Source organism: Chelon labrosus (assembly GCF_963514085.1).
Source record: "Chelon labrosus genome assembly, chromosome: 21".
Classification (NCBI taxonomy): Eukaryota; Metazoa; Chordata; class Actinopteri; order Mugiliformes; family Mugilidae; genus Chelon; species Chelon labrosus.
This window is the reverse complement of record NC_140354.1, coordinates 633,085-655,767: the sequence shown is the minus strand read 5'-3', so window position 1 is coordinate 655,767 and position 22,683 is coordinate 633,085. Positions and strand designations below refer to the sequence as shown.

Here is a 22,683-nt window from a genome sequence, read left to right as displayed (position 1 = left end):
TTGAAGCCAGAGAACGGAACGAAATCTGAAACGTTTCTGCAAAAAACACCTTGACAGTAGAAACATTTTTGGCTAAAACGTTTCAAATTCCATTCTGTTCTAGTCTCATGGTGGGTAGGAGGATAACTTCATATCGATGTGTTAGGAATTTATTTTATCTACTGGGGGCAGGGGGCAATAATGCGAACTCAAACACAAACAATGGATCAAGAGAAATCAGTTACACAATGATTTAGCTCAAAGGCTAGCTGGTCTGAGTCACACACTAATCTCTGACCTGCTATTAGACATAGCTGCTCTGCTCATCTGGGTTCAAATCCAGTCCTTGTCGGGGGCATCAGTAAATTGTAATTATAATGCAGTCAGACACAAAAAAAGGGAATAGCTACAAAAGCTTGAATTTTACTTCCATCTAAAATGGAGGCAGAAAAGCGATTTCTACTTCCTCATTGAGCTTATTCATGTACTTCAAACAAAGACAACTGGAAGGAGATAATTTTGTAGATGGAGTAAGAAAATGTTGAAAAACAGTTACTTTTATGGAACTTGCCGCAATGCATAAAAGAGTGTTGATATGTCAGAGTTGATGGTGTGTCTAATGGACAACAGGAGGAGGATGAATTTTCTCTGCTTGTTGTACAAGCACTGGGTGACGTGAACAAGGGCGTGAAGTGTAGTTATATTTCTGGGGAGGTACACGTCAGGCAACAGATGAATCTACCATGTAGGGCATGAAGCTTTGTTGTGTTAATTGAATGTAAGCTGTCAGATGCTATTCAGATGTAGTACAGGCGAGTAGGACGTCACCACCCTAGTAGCACAATTATGGAATTAAAGAAACAGTAGCCAAAAAGGAACAATTAAGGAGATTTGACCAAGATGGGGTCAGATTAGGCTAGGAAGAGAAACTACAGTAATTGAGGCAGCAAAGAGCCTCACAGTGGACCTGGACATACAGAACTTCCCAAACTGTACTACACATGCTACCTGCAGTTCCAGCTGGAGGCTGGAAGAACTTATCAAGGATTCTCAATACTGCATAGTCCCAGTCATGCACTCATGAAGGACTTTATCAGCATCATGCGAAAATATAAAGGCACTTTTGGAGTTGTTGTTTTATTAATGGCAGGGTTGTACAATCATCCATGGGTATGATAGTAAAGCACGATAGCTAGGCTGAGAACATATTTAAGGTTCAGTTCAGTCAGGAATATGTTCTCGTGGGTATGACTGGGGCTAGATATTTGTTCAAGGGATAAGAGAACAGTGTCATGAAATATGGGAAGCAACTAATGCATGTTGAGAAAACTTCAATTTAAATCAAATAATGTTTTTAGTCTGAAATTGACTGGACATGTCAAGAGGCTTCTAAAAACTGGAGTGAATAACAGCATCAATGAGCAGTCACAATCTAAAGGTCCACCCCATATTACAAAGCTCTCCTGGAAGTCAGACTTGATGCTATCTAAACCAAAGAGACATAGTTTCTAAATAGTCTGCTCAGTATAATAACCACAGGATGTGGTTAGCATTAGCTGTAGAACAGACTGACTGATTGCTGCAGGCGCCTGAGGGATCAGAGCTACATTTGTCTAGTCCAGCACTGGGTCGGGATTGGTCCAGCTGAGTTCACCGCTCTGTGTAGCCTTAACACAATCAGACATGTTGTAGCCATAATCCTGTTTCCACCACTGTTAAACACTATGTGTGAATTTGACAGCAACATAGAAGCCCAGAGCATAACTGGTTCCAGGACCCACTGCAGGTTGTTTAAATGTTTAATATACTGTATGCTGACTACAACAGCCATACTATGTCAGTTACATTCATTCATTCATTCATCGTCTGTGACCAGTTGTCCTGTAAAGGGCCGTGGGGGGGGGCTGGAGCCCAGTTGTCATCGGCGAGAGGCGGGGTACACCCTGGACATGATGCTAGTCTATCACAGGGCTGTCAGTTACATTAGACTGGAAATTAAGAGTATGGATATCAAACATCTGTACTGTGTGTATCTCAGATTAGTTCTTACCAGCAAAAGAGATCAGGCATCGTTTTGTGATGACGTTTTAGCATGCATCACAGTACGGTAGAAAGGCTGGTCTGCATGTGGGTGAGAACATGCAATTCCTTGCGGCATAAATGTTACGCCATGTGTGACGGTTTTCCAGGGGTTTCCCTCGTCTCCCTCCCTGTCTGTCTGTCTTTCGCTCTCTCTCTCCATCTGTCTTTTGCCTCAAAAACATACTGCAAGTAAGGGTCAGCCTGTGCCACTTTCTGCAACTAAGCACTGTGTAGGAACAATGATTAACCAGTTGGTTGGGACCTTCAGGCGGCATGACGAAAGGGAGAGAAAAAGAGAGAGAGGGTGTGCTAACATGCTAAACAGAGGAAAAAAATAGGTTTCGCAACCCCTGACCCATTTCCCATTTTCCATCTCCACGTACACCAGCCATTACAGAGTTGTTTTGTTGTCAGGTGAATTTAAAGATGACATATATTTCACCAATCATGTGGCTGGGACCAATATAATTATCTAAAAATTTTGACATTAACGCTTTTTATATATTAAATATCTAAATTGTGAGTAAAAGTCCTTCAGAAAACCTTTACACAAAACATTTTCCTTCCTTTCCTTCACAATATTTAATAGTCCTGCTACACATATGTGGTAATGTGGCATTTTTCCCTTTGATTTGTATTCTATCTGCATTCAAAACAAGAACTTCCCCAAAACAAAGAGCACGGCACATCTAAAGACTGAAGTCTATAAATCTCTCCTGCTTTGTTTGTGCATATGTCACGTACGATATGTCTGCTTGCCCTTTTATCCAGGACGGTAGATATCACATCAGCCATTTGGTGGGAGCTGGAGTGGAACTAATGGGCTTCGAGGTGTGGGGCTAATTAGGCTTGTATATTTTGCTGTTATGATAGCCTGCCAGAACTACACCTCTGGGCTCCCACTTAGCTCGCTGTCCGTTGTGGTTTGAGACCAGTCACGGTCCTCTGGAGCATGTGTCGTTTAGACCCACTAGCTCTTTGTTCCAGCAAATCACTGGAACTATTATCACTATTGTTACACATCTGATTTAAGAGGTGGGTGACAGCCGTACAGGCAGAGCCGGAGGGACCATTGGGTGTTTTGTTTTTTCATCCCCAAAACAAGTTATAAAGCCAAAATTTTTCACCGCCGTCTGGTGACGTGTTCAATATGTGAATATGGTGTAAGCATTTTTAGATAAACATGAAGGTGTTGATGCTTTGTGTTGGACTTATTTTATGATGCTTGGCTAAAGACACAAACACTGAAATGTTGTTGCTCACTAACACAGACGGAATAGAAAGATGTTTGACAAATTCTTGCATATTTATCTATTTTTGTGTAAAAATACAATGATGAATCCAATTGAATGACGCAAATTCCCTGAATGTCCAAAACAATAGCAAAACCACTTTATGTTCAAGTGCATGTTGGATGGCTTAACACAATGGCCACTAACAATTACTGTTGTTTGTTGGAGCATACTTACCTTTCATTTGATTACACTAACAAAATTACAAAAGGAGAGCATGTGCGCATGAATACAGGTCAGAGTGGAGCAGCAAGGGCTGAAAACAAACCTCTTTGAAAACAGAACTGTCTGGCTTAGAAAATGCCCCCGGGCAGGAGTTTATCAATCGGTTTTACAAATGCTGATGTGAGAGTGAGAGCAAAGGCTAGACCCTCATGCAATCCATCCATTTTCAACAACTTTGTTTGCCATTAATTTATGATGCCTCTGTGCTTGTAAAAATGTGAATCGTGAATTATGTCACAGAGGCATCAGTCAAACTGATGATTATAAAAGCAAAAGTGCAGCGCAACCTTTGCGAAGCTATGTGTTCTTCCTTCTTCCTGCTCTGACAAATTAGCCAAGGCAAACCATGCCTTGCATATACCTCCGGGCTGCAAATGTTACACTGAGCATGAGAGCGCTGGATGAGAGCCCCACTATCTGATAATAAGGTGACACAGAGTTCAGAGGAGACGACGCGTTACTGTGCTGCCCAATCTGCTACTTGTTTGCAGCACTGAAGATTAAATCTAAGCATAACACTCTGACTGACTAATTTGATCTGCTGTATGTTAATGCACTAATCTGTCCTCACATTCATCTATGTGACATTTTTCTCTCTTTTTATGATCTGCAATGAACTTTTTATATAACACACCATAATAGACTGGAGACTCATTCAGTGCGTTCAGTGGTTGTTTCTTTCGTTTCATCTTCCTCCAGAGTTCCACCTACCTGTCTACTTCTAGGGTTTGCACAGACAAGTCAACTAGTCGACTTGCCATGATGCTTTAAGCCTCCATAGCTTCTTTTGTGTGAAACGCTATAATATGTATTCAGGTCAAGAATATCAATTTTATTGTTGCAAAGCATTACTTTCTACTGTGTTTTTATTTGTGACGTCATCAACTAGTCAACATCAATTTGACTTTCATCACATATTAGTCGACTTTAAAAAATCAAAAGTTGTTCAATCCCTATCTACTCCTTCTTCAAAGTTATTTCTAACATTCTCCAGGAATCTTTCTCAAACATACCAGAGAGGAGCCCTATAGTTGCACATGAAGCAAGCCAGCAGAGACAGCTAAATTTTACACTCAAGAATTTTTGAGTGCGATATTTCTTCAAAACTAACTTTCAAAATTAACAAGCAATGCACAGTTACAGTTCAGATCTCTGACTCAACTGGAAATTGTCTTCTCATACAGTTTCCTGTTGATGTCTTACTTAACTGGAAGATGTGTCAGCAATTGCCAGTAATTCTAGAGCACCACACCAAAATCCAACAAAAAGAAAAAAGCTCACTTCAAACAGAGAGTTCTCTAGGAAACAACCATCCCCCAGAAATGAATGAAATGAAAATGTTAAAAAAATAACTGCATTTTTTTATAACAACACATTTTTCCCATTTGTAATTTCTGGTTGCATTACCTCAGAGGCACATATTTATACACTGCAGTGCAGGTGACTGCATGGCTTGCATACTACATGTACGTGCTCAGCTCAGAACCAGTGTTCTCATGCATCTGAGGTTACATTTAGAGACGGGGTTTCAAAAGACTACCTCATTTCAATATTTATTTATTTCTGACATGCCAGCCTGGGTGTAAAATAAGCACTGTGGTAGAGTAAGACTTGGATCAAACCCAGGTCCACTGATATCTTTACGACTATACCATCTCCGTCACCAACACCATCTCAATGCAAAGCAGCAGCTTCTGTGTGCAGCAATATACACTGCCTGGCCAAAAAAAAAAGTCGCCACCTGGATTTAACTAAGCAAATAGGTACGAGCCTCCTATTGGATAATTACTGCATGGACGATTATCTTTCAGCTGGCAACAAGTTATTTAACCCCAACTGATGTAATGAGTAGCTTCTCAACAACCATGTTAAGACACATCCTGTGGTCGTGGAAAAAATGTTAATCTGTTTGAGAAGGGTCAAATCATTGGCATGCATCAAGCAGAGAAAACATCTAAGGAGATTGTAGAAACTACTAAAATTGGGTTAAGAACTGTCCAGCGCATTATTAAAAACTGGAAGGATAGTGGGGAACCATCACATCAAGGTAAGAAGAGAGGCTGATGAAGTGATACCCAAAGAATGAGGTCAGCTGACTACCTGAATATACTGAATGACCAGGTTATTCCAACAATGGATTTTTTTTTATCCTTGATGGCACGGGCATATTCCAAGATGACAATGCCAGGATTCACCGGGCTCAAATTGTGAAAGAGTGGTTCAGGGAGCATGAGACATCATTTTCACACATGGATTGGCCACCACAGAGTCCAGAACTTGAGAATCTTTGAGATGTGCTGGAGAAGGCTTTGCGCAGTGGTCGGACTCTCCCATCATCAATACAAGATGTTGGTGAAAAATGAATGCAACACTGGATGGAAATAAATCTTGCGACAGCGAATGCATGCTGTAATCAAAGCTAAAGGTGGTCCAATGAAATATAAGAGTGTGTGACCTTTTTTTTTTGGTGGTGACTTTTTTTTTTTTGGCCAGGCAGTGTATGTATAAAAAAACTCACAAATGCAACTTGTTTCCTATTGTTCATTTTAAAGAGCCAGTTCATTAGCGAATGTCACAACTCTAAGTGTTGAGGTTAGGAAAAGTTTGTGGGTTTGAATAAATCTTAAACAATGTGACATCTTCAGACACAGAGGACTTCTTCTGTATCAAATTAGTGACAAATATTCGGCAGTGACCGAATATTTGTGTGACTGATATGTGCAGTAATGTGGTAATTAACATGTTTCCTCAATCCTCTAATAGAACATATTACTTTTTGCTGTTTCAGCTAGCTGTATATACACTGTTGCCCATAAAGTTGGAATAATTTTCCTTTTCTTATTCCTATTTATACACATCAGTTATATGTTTAGAAGAGATCTTAAAGATTACAATTGCACATTTTTCTCTGACTTGGTGTGTTGATGCCACAGGGTTTCTTGGAGAGACATCATCTGTATCTTCTAGATTGTTTTCTATTTCTACTTCATTCTAAGATCATGGTCGCTTCTCCTTATGCTTTGCCAATCCCAATGAGCAAGAAACTTCAAGCTGCTATTGTAAACACAAGCCAGTGGTTGCATCAGGGAAATGTTTTGGTTCCATCGTCACTCTAATTACAGTTCGGTTCTGCTGTAGCCTGTCTCTCAGTCTGGACTTAGTATTTCAATTTTCTTTCCGCAAAAAAATTCTGTATGTGTGAGTGACAAATAGCTGTGTCTCTATGTGAATACTTTAAAGAGATGTGGCTTTTTGATTCTGGGAATCGCCTGCCAAAACCCCAAGTATTGTATTAATATTATAGATTCCTGAAAAATGTTTTGTAGTCCACAACTGCACTGTAGCTGTGCTGCGAGAATGATACCAACCCATAACAAAATAAACCAAGAATATCTTGTAATGTCTCTTATGTTTTGCTTTAACTGATTGTGTAAAAATGGTATTAAGCCCACTGTTACATACAAGTCACTGTATAGAGAACAGAATCCAGTCAAACTTAGCTTGAGACAGAGAGTTTAGAAATGATTCATAAGGAATATCCACTATTAGGCATTTTTTAAATTCACTTTCTTCACTCAAAATAATAACAAAAAGTGATCCTCAGCATCGCCCTAGCCTAATTTGGTCAGTCTGTCAGCTTGGTATTGGGCCTGTTGAATTTGTTAGAGGATATGACATGCAGTGCTCGTCTGCTGACTGCTGGTATTCCTCTGCTGAATGGTGTTTGGAAAATGTGTCACAGCTTCACTCATCCTCCATCTCTTGCACAGACTCTATATTTTACTGTTTCCATGCCTCTGGGATATGATCATTTACATAAAATGGATCCTTATTTCGGTCTCACAAAATATGCTACCTCAGCTTACTCTGCTCTTACAGGCATACACTTTAGGGTTAGAAAAGTCAACTGGACTTTGTAGCTCACTGAATGTGCAGTGTATTAATGATGATATAGTATTAACAGTACAAACAGTAAAAAAAAAAATTGATTACGTTGGGTCTTTCATAATAACACGACCGGAACTATAGCACATGAAGACTGAGTTGAGCCACAAAAACAACTGAAAAACCATTCAGGTTCCAGCAGCTCTGTGATGTGACTAACCTTTGGACTGTTCGAAATGTTTGTTACTGACCCTGTTACAGTATGAGAGAGTAGTTCAGAGTGCAGCCCATCTCTAGGGATAGCTACAGTGACCCAGAAGCTGGATGCTCCAAGCCTCTTTTGTGTACTTATTTGTGTGTTTTGATGAGCATTTCCTATTTAGAGGTCACATCTGATGAGTGTGGGCGGGAAACAATGACAAACGATTGTATAACATTTGAGATGTACCTGTATTGTGTGAGCGTATGAGGCTTTTCTGTGATCTATGTGTGTGTGTGTGGGTGTGTGTGTGGGGGGGGGAGTGTTTGGCACAACTGTTTCATACAGGCTTTTATGAGGACCTACGCACCATGCCTGCAACAACAACCCTACGGGGAGCCTTTGATTATCACTCACCATGTTCAACATCCTACATTGTTTCTGCTGTATTTGTGGCTCAAGCAATTGTCTAGTCATAAACACATTTACATGGTGCAATCATAAGAGCAAAGGATGAGTGAAAATGCTTAACTAAGTGTGTCTGTTGTATTATTTGTCCACTACAGAACTGAAAAGTCTTTTAAATAGAAAAATAATGTAAGAGATACACATCAAATGTATAAGTTATTGTTATGTATTTCTGTTTAAATGTATTATTTATTATAATTTATAATTATTGACCAACTTACTGGTAACTTCTAAGTTTATTAAATTATCAACACCAACTTCACGCTGTGCTGTACCACTATGTGAGAATTTTTCTTTCTGTAAAATCTAAATAAAAAGAGTTGGGAAAAAAACACCAACAAAAATGTAATAACAATAACAATGGCTCACACTGATGGAAGACTTAACACACTGCTCCGAGTGTACACATTGCTGTGTCAACCAGTGGGTGGGTTAAATGCAGAGAAAGAATTTCTCCCATGAGGGATCAATAACGGAAATAAAATTAAAAATACCTAATAAATAACAATGACTGTGCTCAAGCTACACTCTCCTTCATGAGTTTTATTGTACAGTCAGTCAAACTCATGCTTGCCACTAAGTGCGGTTTAATGACTTGAATAGTGTCAAACACAAAGTAAAATGTTTGATATCTAGATCGAGAATAAGAAGGAAATAGGATCCTCTGAGTTTGACACCATCTGCCCTCGACTGCTTATATCGCTTGATGTTTTTTGTCACATGAAGTAATTGTTCACCTTTCACACAATTACATCATTTCCCTCTTGAGAAGACCCATATTGTGGTGAAACTCTTCATTACAAAATTGTTCAGATTTCTATTACATAGCTTCTTAGCATAAAATGAACAAAGATTAGTTCCTTGAGATTGCATACCATTTTTTGAGAAAAAATAAACAAAAATGTATAATTAAAGGCCAGTTTAAGCAAAGAGCAGGAGGACCCTCCTGTAGATTTTGCCTGTGGTGTCAGCGTGGTGAGCAATTCAAATATGAACAGCACTTGGCTTATTTGACATTTGCCCATGCACTTGCTGATATTCACTGATCTCCTGGCACAGAGGTCTGTGCTCTGGATTTGAGAAAAGGATTTGACGAAATATTAGTCTTTGTAGATGTGGGTCCGCACACTTTAATAAACTGCAGATTCAATTAAACATTTTCATTTTTTGCCAAGAATCAGAAACAGGAATTTTAAATATTTATATATAACTTCCAACTGCCCCATACATTTAGACATACGCAGAAAAATAAAATATACAATAATAAACTGTGTATTCTGATGATCCTGCCTGAATTTCAGAATTATATAAATATAAATATATAAGCTGAAGCATTCAAAAATAAATATATAAATAAATAGAAAATACAGATCTCCTATTCTCCTGAGAATAAAAAGAACTGGTCACAGTGATAAATCCCCATTTGAGATTTGCATCAGTTTGAGATTGAGGCATGACCAAATGAGCAAGGAGCGAAACAAATGCAGCAGTTTCACTTGTCAACACTGGCAAATTAGCGTGACATGCCAAACACCACATTTTTTTCGCCTGCGACTAGAAAACAATCCTTACTGTGACATTTACTAAAAGCATCTGTGCCAAAACTGAATTGTGAGGACATGGTGTCAAGAGCCTTTTATGTGGAAGGATGTGCTTAATAAATTGCAAACACTATCTACTGTGATCCTACATCTGAGTGATTCAATAATACTGCTTTTGTCCAATTACAATAAATGTCAGTTTATTGCCGAAACAAAAATATCCTTCTATGTGTGTGCGTCTGTGTGTGCGTCAGAAGCTTTCTTACAAGGCTTTGACACTGTGCAACTTTACTAAGAGTTTAGTTCAGGGACATGAGCAGCTGTTTGACAAACAAACACTGCTATCTGAACCAAGATAACACATGATAATCTTGCCTAATTAAGTCGAATGGGGACTAGATCTGTTAAGGGAAATAAAACAAAAACAAAACACAAATCAAATCAAAAAGTGTATAAATATAATTAATTAAAAAAAAATAAAAAATGCTTTACACGCACGCTCCTGAAGTTAAATCAAAACAAATGAGCAGTATGTGTGCAGGCAGCAGAGAGAAGACAGATACAAAAAAGAGAGAAGTACACACATAAGGTGCAACTTACTTGAATTTCTTTAAGTGTGTATCCAAAACAAGAACTATTTCCACTATGCCTCTGTTCACACACCTTAAACCTTGCAAGGGGTGTTCGACATCGTTACATGATGGTCAATATACTGTACATGTGCGACTTGCACACGCTCCTTTTCAATGCTCTGATGTTTAATGTTTATAAGACAACTCCAAATAGACTTGTGAATTATGAAGGAACCTGGGTGATCCTTATGCCCCGTCTCCTCTATATCGTGTCCACACGTCGCTGTTGTACGCTGAATTCTTATGGATGCTGGCAGGCAGTGTTTATGTACAGTAATCCCCTGAGCTTCTCTATGCTACTCTGTCACTCTGCCATCAGTCTGGAATTTATCAAACACTTGAGGATCGGGAGGTTTGCTATATACGCCGGTAAGGCTGCACAGCAAATCGGACCCCATACATAGATATACTGAATCTTTTAAACCTTATTTAGCCAGGCAGTTCAGCCCAAAAAAGAAAAATATCAACTAGTCATTTATCATTTATGAAGGAGAAGCTGCTGAGGAAAAGGTCACACTGCATGTTCAGGGTCTGCAGAGCAAAAACGCAGACTTCGAATATCTGAGGAGTGCGAATAACCCTAACCCTGGACATTTATGACTTTAGTGGACTCTGGGCTCAACTTGCAATAGAAAACACTGGAAATTTAAGTAAAGAAGGTCAAGTGCATCATAAAATCTGTCAGTGCAGATGATAACTTCAAAGGCTTCTGCGCTTCATTAGTATCTCAAACTACCGCTGATTTTGTTTTCATTAATATACTGAATTTAGTCAACTTAACAAGTCTTGTCTATATGTCCATGTCTGGTGTTCTTCTGTCTGTACCCGGCTGGCCTTAGGCAGATGGGTCCCTCCATATGAGCTGGGTTCTGCTCAAGGTTGCTTCCTGTTAAAAGGGAGTTTTTCCTTGCCACCGTTGCCTTCAGGCTTGCTCTGGGGGTTTCAGGCCGGGTTTTGTAAAGTGTCTTGAGACGATTTGTATTGTTATTGATGCTATATAAATAAAATTGAATTGAACGGATGTTTATTTGAAAAGACAATCTTATGGAGGAAAAAAACTTGTGCTAAAAAAATGTGTGTGTGTGTGTGTGTGGGTGTGTGTGTGCGTGTGTGGGTGTGTGTGTGTATCTCTCGCTCTCTCTCTCTCTCTCTCTCTCTTTCTCTCTCTCTCTCTCTATATATATATATTATCCTTCTTCTTAGTCTGGCTTAGTCTTCTTAGTCTCACTGTGGTATTTTCTGGTAATAACAAATTAACAGCATGCCTTGTCTTTTAATTTTCAGGAAGCAGCTGTGAATTATTACTTTGCTCACCAAGTGTTTCCCAGCTGGTTACTATCAGGCCTTCAGGCTACTACACTGATTCCGAGAAAGACATTGATGCATTGTGTGTGTGAGTCTGTGTGCGTGCATGCAGCTGGTTCCTTAAGTGACTGCTAAAGTTGAGAATCCACAGAACTGACAGTAATGTTATACCAGGTGGCAAAAAGAGGGGGTTAGTGGAACTGCATGCTGAAGTGTCCTTCAGCAAGACACTGATCCCCAAGTTATTCCAAGTGCTTGGGTTAACGAGTCATTGTAAATGTAAACTGTACTGTTTACCAATAATTAGAAAGGTGCTATATACAGTTGAAACCAGATGTTTACATACACTGTGTTCAAAGACGCATACACCTTTTTTCCTCACTGTCTGAAGTTAAATCAGACTGAACCTCTCCTGTTTTAGGTCAGTTAGGATCACTAAAATTATTTCTATTTGCTAAATGCCACAATAATGAGAGAGAGAATTTCTTAGAGAATGTTTTATTACTTTCTTCAAAGTCAGAAGTTTACATACATTTCCTTAGTATTTGGTAGCGTTGCCTTTAAGCTGTATGACTTGGGTCAAATGTTTTGGGTATCCTTCCACAAGCTTCTCGCAATAGTCTGCTGGAATTCTGGTCCATTCCTCCTGACAGAACTTGTGTAACTGAGTCAGGGTTGTAGGCCACCTCGCTCACACACGCCTCTTCAGATCTGCCCACAAATTTTCTAGGAGATTGAGATCAGGACTTTGTGATGGCCACTAAAAAACACTGATTTTGTTGTCCTTAAGCCACTTTGTAACTACTTTGGCAGTATGCTTAGGGTCATTGTCCATTTGGAAGACCCATTTGCGCCCACGCTTTAACTTCCTGGCTGATGTCTTGAGATGTTGCTTCAATATTTCCGCAAAATGTTCTTTCCTCATGATGCCGTCTATTCTATGAAGTGCACCAGTTCCTCCTGCGGCAAAACAGCCCCACAACATGATGCTACCACTCCCTTACTTCACAGTTGGGATGGTGTTCTCAGGCTTACAAGCTTCCCCCTTTTTCCTCCAAATGTAACGATGGTCATTATGGCCAAACAGTTCCACTTTAGTTTCATCAGATCACAGGACATGTCTCCAAAAATTAAGGTCCTCGTCCCTGTGTGCATTTGCAAACTGTAATCTGGCTTTTCTATGTAGCTTTTGGAGTAATGGCTTCTTCCTCGCTGAGTGGCCTTTCAGTCCATGTCGGTACAGGACTTGTTTCAGTGTGGATAATGACACTCTCTTACCAGCTTGACAAGGTCTTCAGCTTTTGTTTTGGGGTTGATTCGCACGTTTCGGACCAAAACACATTCATCTCTGGGACACAGAACCTGTCTCCTTCCTGAGCGGTATGATGGCTAGACATTCCCATGGTGTCTATACTTGCGTATAATTGTTTGAACAGATGAATGTGGCACCTTCAAGCATCTGGAAATTGTACCCAAGGATGAACCAGTCTTGTGGAGCTCCACAATTCTCTTCCTGATATCTTGGCTGATTTCTTTTGATTTTCCCATGATGTCAAACAAGGAAGCAGTGTGTTTGAGGTGTGGCCTTAAAATACATCCACAGGTGTGCCTCCAATTAACTCAAAAGTTGTCTGTTAACCTATCAGAAGCTTCCAAAGCCATGACATCATCATCAGGGCTTTCCTTCATTGTTTAAAGGCATAGTAATCTTTGTGTATGTAAACTTCTGACTTTGAAGAAAGCAATGAAAAATTCTCTAAGAAATTCTCTCTCACATTATTGTGTCATTTAGCAAATAGAAATCATTTTAGTAATCCTAACTGACCTAAAACAGGAGAGGTTTAGTCTGATTTTGACTATATATATATTGCCTCAGTGGTGATAAATAAAGTATCTATCTATCTATCTAATCTAAACTCCTGAAGAATACCATTCATTAGTCCCAAAGTTATGAGAAATAATGCAAAAATTGTAAGTCTAATGTGGAGACTCCCACTGTTAGAAAACGAAACTAAATCAAGGTGTTTAGTTTTGATTTCACTTGGCTTCCACATTTCCTGCTTCTCCTTTTCTTCATCATTCGTATTTCTCATCTGTGTTATCTCACTCCATTTCCACCTCTTAGCAGCTGCAGCATCCTTAATCTAAATCAACTGAATTCCTTACTACTACTTGGCAAGGAAGCAAAGCAATTTATCTTCAGCTCCATCTTCTCAATTGTATACACATTATGCTGCCACTCTCTCTTATTCCCCTCTCAAGTACATGAATATACTATAACACACCCACACAAACGCGCACTAGCAGCAAAATGACACACTTACATTAGACTCTTAAAGCTATCATTATATAAACTTTGCCTCACGATTTATGTAATGCTCCCAGAATAATTTCAGTTGCCCAGTGGGGTCTTCTGTTTAGTTTTTTCATTTTTTTTAGCCATGTCTTAGCTTTAACTGCCTGTTGACGAGAACAAAAAGGTTCCTCGTTGTGTTTTTAATCTTAAAGGGCAATCTGTGATGCAAACATAAATTAGGCACGCAAGGCAGCATTGGTAATGGATGCTATCTGTCGTACAGATCGTCCATGTCAACAAAAAACTAAAGTTATGGGGTTCCAAAGGGTTCTGTGCTAGGACCAATACTCTTCACATTATACATGCTTCCCTTAGGCAATATTCTAAGGAAACACTGCATAAAATACCATTGCTATCAGACTACTATTGCAGTCAGACAAAACAGAAGTCATTGTATTTGTCCCTAAACAACGTTTTTGGAAGGACTTACCTTGGCCTCCAGTACTACCGTCAGCAACTTTGGTATTATATTTGACTAGGATATGCCCCTTTAATTTTTACATAAACCAAATGACCAGGGCTGCTTTCTTTCACCTGCGAAATATGACTCAGAGTGATGCACTTGTTTCTTCCAGGCTGGATTACTGTAATTCATTACTGTCTGGCTGTCCAAATACTGCTTTAAAAAGCCTGCATCTGATTGATTGTCTCCAAAATTCTGCAGCGAGAGCAGTGACGGGAATTAGCAAGAGAGATCCTATTACTCCAGTTTTAACTTCTCTTCACAGAATACAAATTAAAATATTCTTCCTTACACACAAGGCCCTTAAAGGCCTAGCTCCATCATATTTTAAAGACCTCATTGTACCATATCCCAGTGCGCTCAAAGTGCAGGCTTACTTGTGGTTCCTAGAGTTTCAAAAAATAGAATGGGAGGTAGAGCCTTCAGCTATCAGGCTCCTCTCCTGTGGAACCAGCCCCCAGATTGGGTTCAGGAGGCAGACACCTCTCTACTCTTAAGACTTTACTTTTTCATGAAGCTTATACTCACTGAGCACCTATCCTCTAATTTCTTATCTAATTTCTTCTCTTTTATTACTCATGCATTGTGTACTGCTACTGTTGAGCTATCAACTGTCCCTCTCTCCATCACCCCTTCCTTCCCCTCCTGTCTTTCCCCTTATATTCAATCATTACACCAGCTAATATAATGTTAATAACAGTTTCTATGCTCTTGTTTATATTCAGTTTCAATCGCTCATGTAACATCATCAGCTATATCTTGAACATGTATCACAATTAGACTCAACATGTACGCTTTAGTCAGATGTATGTAAGTATGTTTATCTCGTTCCTCCTGCTGTTCTCTTCTCTCTGTTTTTCTGTCTCTACCCGTGCGCCTCAACCAGATGGGTCCCCCCACATGAGCTGGGTTCTGCTCAATGTTTCTTCCTGTTTAAAGGGAGTTTTTCCTTGCTACTGTCGCCTTAGTGCTTGGTCTCTGGGTTTCAGGCCGGGTTCTGTAAAGCGTCTTGAGATAATTTGTTTCGTTATTGACACTATATAAATAAAATTGAATTGAAATTGAAATTGAATGATTGCTTTTGTTCTCTTATGAGCTGCAGATACACCTCCATAGTCCTCAATCATAATATATTTTCCCATGAACAGCTATGGGTTCACTTAGATACAAGTGACCCCACTTGCAACAAGTGAATTAACCACATAAATATTTTAGGTCACAGACATTATCTACAAACACAAATCAGTGTAGCCTGATATACAGTAAAAACAAAAGCAAAACATAAAACTGATTCGTGAATTTTTTGTGTACATGTATTTCATCAAATGCTGGTCTGGTTTGTTTTTTGTCGATTAATTAGGTAGACGAGACCTACAGCGTTATCATTTCCCATGCCTGCACATTGGTTTATAGACTGTAAAATAACATATCCTGCCTCTCATCACCATGGACTGACATGCCCTGTGCAGCATCAACATTCTCAGCCATTCATGAGAAAATGTAGTGCAAGGCAAACAAGATATCATGTCAAAGACATTTTAAAAAAGTCATCAAATACAATATACACAATCGAATTTCCCAGCAAACTTAACATTTACCAGATTGCTTTTAATTATCAAATAAACAAGAGTAAAACATATATTAAGCAAAAACATCTGTGACTACTGCAAAGCAATAAAACATTAATCAGATTTATTACTGCACCTCTGGTTAAATTCAACATTTTCTGTTATATTTTCAGGTATTTTGAGGTAAGAGACATAAAATCTGAGTGACAATCTGTTTAAACTCACCTCAGTGAGTTTTTTGGAGGAACCCGGTACAAAATAATTGATGAGCCTTGGATGCAACATGCAACAGTGTAATACACAGAACTCAGAACTGTTCTCAAAAAACTCTACAAGTCCAGTTGCCTTTTTTAAACCTTTTTGGATATACCATGATCTGGATGACTGAGAACCTTCACAGACAGTGTGTTACACAGTAAGTCAGTATACCATAACAAGGTTGAGTCACAGCTGCAGTTATGTCAGCATTTAGGCGGATATATAATGCAGATCATGTAATCAGCAAACAGAGACTAATTAGACAGTAAAACAAATGAACACACAATGTACACACACACACACACACACACACACACACACACAGATGCTTGCATTTAGCCATTAGTGCATCTGTGAAACTAAAATTGGCTATGACAAAGACAAAAGGGATTGTACACTAAAAGCCTAAACCACAGATGACACCACAGGGTCACTGCTATAGATGATATTATATGATTTACAGCCTCTCTGGGGAATTGTTATACCCTATAGCAGGGGTGTCAAACTCATTTTCACCGAGGGCCACATCAGCACAATGGTTGCCCTCAAAGCGCCACATGTAACGGTAAGACAGTATAAATGTAACTAAATGTAACCAAATGTAATGCAAAATAAATGTAACTACTCCTTAATGTTAAATAACTCTGAATGTATTACTTATTCAAATTACAAATATTACATACGCGTTTGCATAGATGTAAAAAATATATATGTTTACTAGTTGCTCTGTCATAACATAAATCCTTTAAAATTGTCAGGTTAAGAAACCCACATTACTCCATCAGTCAATGATCAAACTATCCAAGAGAATAAAGAAAAATATCATCCGACCAGAGGTTGTGCTAGACTTTTTCGTTGTCCGTCATTTTGACTGACAGGGTCATAAAAATCCCGTCATAGTCTATTTTTACCCGTGACTTTATTTTATTTTTTATTAAATGATTATAATGACATACTCAATAGCATTTAATGGCCAACAAAGACGACTCAAGAATCATGAATCTAGAGTCTATTTAACCGGCTCAGTTGAGTCCTACCACGTTTGATTGATATATAATCAATAAACGGCACCATTCAAACATATTTCATCTCACTCGGCAGAGAATGAAAAAGGTACTACCCGACTTGACCACTAGCAAACTAAAACACTCAGCCACTCACTCACTTACGCACGAAACGAAACTTAACCGACTCATAACCGCTGCTCGTGGATCCCTGCTTAACCGAGTCAGCAGCCACTCACTCGGCCGGCAGAGAAACAAAACTTAAAAGACTCTAACCGACTCTTACACTACTAATCAATGGGGACAAGAGCCAATTAATATGTTTACTCGCCACCAAGTAGTCTGGGGTGTGAATTGCTTCAGATTTTTCCGTCACCATTTTAAAAAAAAAAACGGTCAATGACGGAAAATATTCGGTTAACGCGACCCCTGCATCCAACACTAGTTATGACATTAACTTTGTTCAAAAACTTTTTGTCACAGTTGTTAAATTTGGCATACTTAGCTCCTTGTTTGGTGTCAAAATGCCGACGTAGATTGTACTCTTTGACAACCGACACTGCCTCATAACACAAAAGACATACCAGTTGTTCTCCTTGAAGCACAAACATGTATTCGCCTTTCCATCTTTCTTGAAGCAGCCTTCCATCTGCATCAACCTTTCTCTTCCTGGACTTTTCGGGATCGTATTTCTTAATTCCAGTTGTTGAAAATCGCATTGATGTGGATACACTGCAATCTAGTGGCGGGATGCCGTCACTTTGCGGGTAACATGATCGGCATGAATTGTGGGAAATATAGTTTATGGTCAATGCACGCTTTTGACTTATTTATTTTAAGACAATCAGACCTTTTAAGTTCTTGACGTGGCAGGCCACATTTGGCCCGCGGGCCTTGAGTTTGACACATATGCCCTATAGGGATGCTAACATAACGGACGGAGAGGGCGCACAAGAGGAGTGGCATAACAAGGGGATGGGGTGGAATTCATAGTGTCTGCCTTCCACTTGCATGCATGTTTACATCTGTTGTGCTGATATCCAGGGTCTGAGACAGAGCAGACCATGGGATGGATGCAGCACGTCATATGACGATGTTGGGCTTTGAAAAAACATTCAGTGGTTCAACACAGGCCTTTGGAGAGCATGAATAGTACCTTATAGCAGCAGCACGTTAGTGTGCAATGAATATTTGATGTGTTTAGTTTATGACAACATAACTCAAAGGAGAGAGGGGGGCATAGTTAATGACAGCTGTTTAAAGACAGTTTGACAGGAGAGTGTAGCACAGACGGTATGAATCACCATGCAGGAAGAGCCAGCCAGTCACTTACCTATAGAGGTACAGACAGGTGAGTGGGCTATGAAAAAAAATAAATGCCATATATACATATATTTACATATATTTACACACACACACACACACACACACACACACACACACACACACACACACACACACACAACACATATAAACCTTCTCCATGTAGTGATTATTACAGTTTGTGGAAAGGAGTTAGAATATATAAGCATAATCCCTACCAGGAGTTTGTTTCTGCTGTGCCACACAGCTCCCACTTTTTATTACATACTCACACAGCGTGGCTGAAATTATTCAAAAGAAGCAAGCTGGAGACCCAAGTCTGAGGATGTCTAAGTTTGAAAGATTCTGATCCAAATCTTACCTTATCATTCCTTCCAGTGATTACTTCCCGCATAAAATGAGTTACCAGCAGGCTGGCATCTTAATAATAAATAAATATCAAAATGAGCCAGTCTTTTCAACTGCTCTTTGAAAGGAACACATCCCAGACCCCTTCGAAGAGACGTAAATCCCTTCTCTACACTGGTGACAGGAAGTGACACGTGTATATCAGTGAATTACACATAAATTATTTTGTCCCGTAAAAGTGATTTTTGTAGGTAAATTAAGAGAACATTTTGTCAACAGGCGCTTACAGGTGCTTGGTTAAGTCACTAAAACCAACACTAATTCGGGTGTTTCCCGCGTTCATGTAACAGTCCACAGAGGTTGTGTGTGTGAGTGTGTAACATATGGATAGAGGTCAATGTCTCCCGCTGTGTACACAGCATGTGGAGGCACACATCCAGTCCCATTGGTCAAAAACACACTGAAATCAGCAGTCTTTTCAGTGACACAGGAGGGTGTGTTGTTCCCACTAACAATCCCTGCCACTGGAAACTTAAGAGAAAGGCTTAATTCACTGAAGAGTAGCAGAAACAAAAAAATGCTCCTCTGGAAGATATTACTCTGACTCAGTTCAGACCCATCAGTTAAAATTCGTCTTTCATTACACACCATTTACCTGTTGTAGCCGTATATCAAGCAGCGCTGCACCAGGTGCTGCAATCTCTTGTGGAGGTTATAACACCTGACTATTCACTGCCAGTTAATACTGTATACCTAAAATTACAAATGTTTTCACTATTGGAATGCATTGATTTTCAATGTTCATTTATTTAACTATGTTCTTTGACGGGGTAGTTTTATGTAATGCTAATTTTAGTCTGGGATGCACCGAAATGAAGATTTTGGGCCGAAAACTGAAAACCGAAAATGAGGCACTCAAGGCCGAAAACTGAAAACCAAAACACAAATTATTAGGCCAACGAAATCCCACATCTTCTACGACAGAGAACGGCTGATCATCTAAGGCAGGGATTCCCAAAGTGTGGGGGTGCGCGGGCTGCCTCTCGGGGGCGCGCGAGATGAAAAATCTCAGCATCTTCAAACTGCATGTCTATGCACGGTGACTCTTTTGATGCTATCAACAGATCCTGGGTGTTCATGGGTAATGTTGTTCTTCATGCAAGACTAATTCCTGATTTACATTTATAACTCTCTTTCCCTTATCCACATGGTAGTTAGTCTCATGGTGGAGCACTAACTACACAAAAGGCAGAGCCATAGGAACATAGATGGTATATATTATTGCGTAACATTAACCCTGAGGATATTACTATAATTCTCTCCTGCTGGCACTTATGGGCATGAATGGCTTTTTTTTTATTATTATTTATTTGGCTTGCTCCCGTAACGTTTTTTTTGTTTTGTTTTTGTTTTTTATACCAAGTTAGAGGGTAAAATCAATAACAGTCCTGATACCATTGGCATGTTAGCTTATTTGCAAAGACTGCTCAAAAGAGGGCTTATTGATTGGAACCAGATGTTGTAATGCCTTTTTTTGTTGCTCTTGCAGTCGCTTGTTATGGCTTTTATACCCAACATCAACTGAACAATGTTGGAGTGCTTCTGGATAAGAGATGGATGTCTTCTTCTTTTATTATTGTTGAAGCGTTTATAGTATACATATTACAATACTTATTAAATAGTCAGCTGAAGAGAAGCCAATATTTCATTTTGTCTGTCTCCACAGAAAGGAATTCTACACTTACTACACACAGAGACTTGTTTATGCATGTCCTGGAAAAGATACTTAGTAGTCTACTAGTAGTGGGAATAGTCTCCACTCCAATGAATGTATGCTTTAGTAGCCTGCCATCGTGCATGAAGTCATTCTGGTTTTGTGGGTTATTGAGCTTCACACCTTCATTGACAAGAAAATTTTAAAGAATGACAATAGTTCTACTTTGTATTTGCTACATTTCATTTAAATAGTTGTATAGGAAAGTTGATTTCTGTAGTCTTGTTCAAAAGTACGATGCAAATTTTAATGCAAACATCAGGCACAGGAAATGGCTTTAATGTCTCTTAATTCCATTCTAATCATATTATTTTTTCTATATTTTTAAGAAGACAAGAAATCAGCTTGGAACGTCCCAAACCCTCTGTTGTTTAGTCATTGTTCACTGTCATTGTTTTGATTCATTGCTCACTGTTTAGCGATTCGTGTGTAATTCGACTTAACTAATTCTCCCCAAGATCACAGTTAACCAGAAACAATGCGTATTGCAACAATCTAGTATTTTAGATGTTTTTTTTTTTACCTTTTTATTCCTGTGAAGCAAAAGGCCTTAAAATAAAGATTACTGATCTCTGCTATACTTGATATAGGATTAGAGGTGCAGCCTACAGCTGCCAGTCTCCTTTATATCCACACTAGCTTAATAATTTTACCAAAAAAGCATATTTATGTTGTAAATGGAAATGGAAAAAGGCCTGGTTGTGACAATTTCCAGTTGAGCAGTCACTGAGATAAAGCTACCGTTGTTTGTGCTCTGTACTGTGATAATAGGCTGTGTTGGGGAGCAAAGGAACTACACTTGACCCTCACACATCATGAGGGAGGAGGGGGTATTTTTAGCGCCGCACCAATGTGGATCTGAACAAACACAAAATGGCTCAATACGTTTACCTCCTCCAGGGTTTACAGAGCACTTCAAAGAAAAGTAAAACCTTGTTGTGTTCTTTGATCTGTTCAAATCATTTGCTGCACCTCTGCTGGTATTGATTTTCTACAATAAATCTTTTTGGTTCAGTTTCCACATTGCATGGAAATGCACCAAATGTGTGTCTGTGTACATGTGTGTGTACTGAAGAGGAATTTACAGGAAAGTTATTCCCCTCACTGAGTGAGCCATGTGCCTGACATGAACATCTACACATTTCAAACTTTCAAATCTCATTCACAGCTGGTCCAATAGTTACCTCTGAAAGGCCAAATGCACATGAGCAGCGTTCAGTCAACACTGGATTGTGTAGGTTGGTCATTAGTGCATAATCATGAGCCACACTGAGCCTGATTGGGTGATTCATCTTAGAGCAAGACAGGGCGAGTGACGTGTTTCCATCATCATAGCCCACTGACTTCTCTCAGGCCAATATGATTTATCTGAGATGATGCCAGTCATGACCTCCAAGTATCAGACAACGCACCTCAGTTCATCTACAACACATGCGCTCAGATTAAATTTAATGGGGTGATTGTTATTTACCACAGAGCGTGAGAGGTTAGGGAGCACTGAAATGTTACTGGTCTACATCTGACAGTTGGCTTTCCACTCTCATTCCTGAATCTTCCCAGTCATTTTATATTCAAGGTTGTTGACAGTTTCATAAATGGATTTCAAAATAGCTGGATTTTCATGAAGACAAAGGGCATTTTCAGACCATGCATTAAGATCCAATCTGGGGCAATCTGATCACATAAAAGAAAGGTCTTCAGACCGCCAGGGCGCAATGAGATCACATTTGAGAGATCCGATTTCATTTTCTTCTACAATCATGTATACAACTTTTTGTTTTTATTTTTGGCTGTCTGAAAAATTCAACAGCCCTAGGCTTAGCCCTAGCTAATTGATTCAGATTACAACTGGCCTAAAAGTGCAGAGCAGCTGGGCACACACCTCTTAAATCAGGTTGTAGGTTGCCAGTTTGGTACTGTGCCTTTTCCACCATAGTCAAATATCCCCTGATGGCAATGACAGCTCCTGCCAAATCACTTA

The 22,683-nt window shown here is 39.3% G+C and overlaps 1 protein-coding gene across 1 annotated transcript in view; it reads right to left on the bottom strand.

The window, feature by feature from the left end:
• The window catches only part of gcgra (glucagon receptor a), a 40,298-nt gene that overhangs the window by 11,698 nt on the left and 5,917 nt on the right, over positions 1-22,683 (bottom strand). The gene's annotated exons all lie outside the window — the stretch shown is intronic.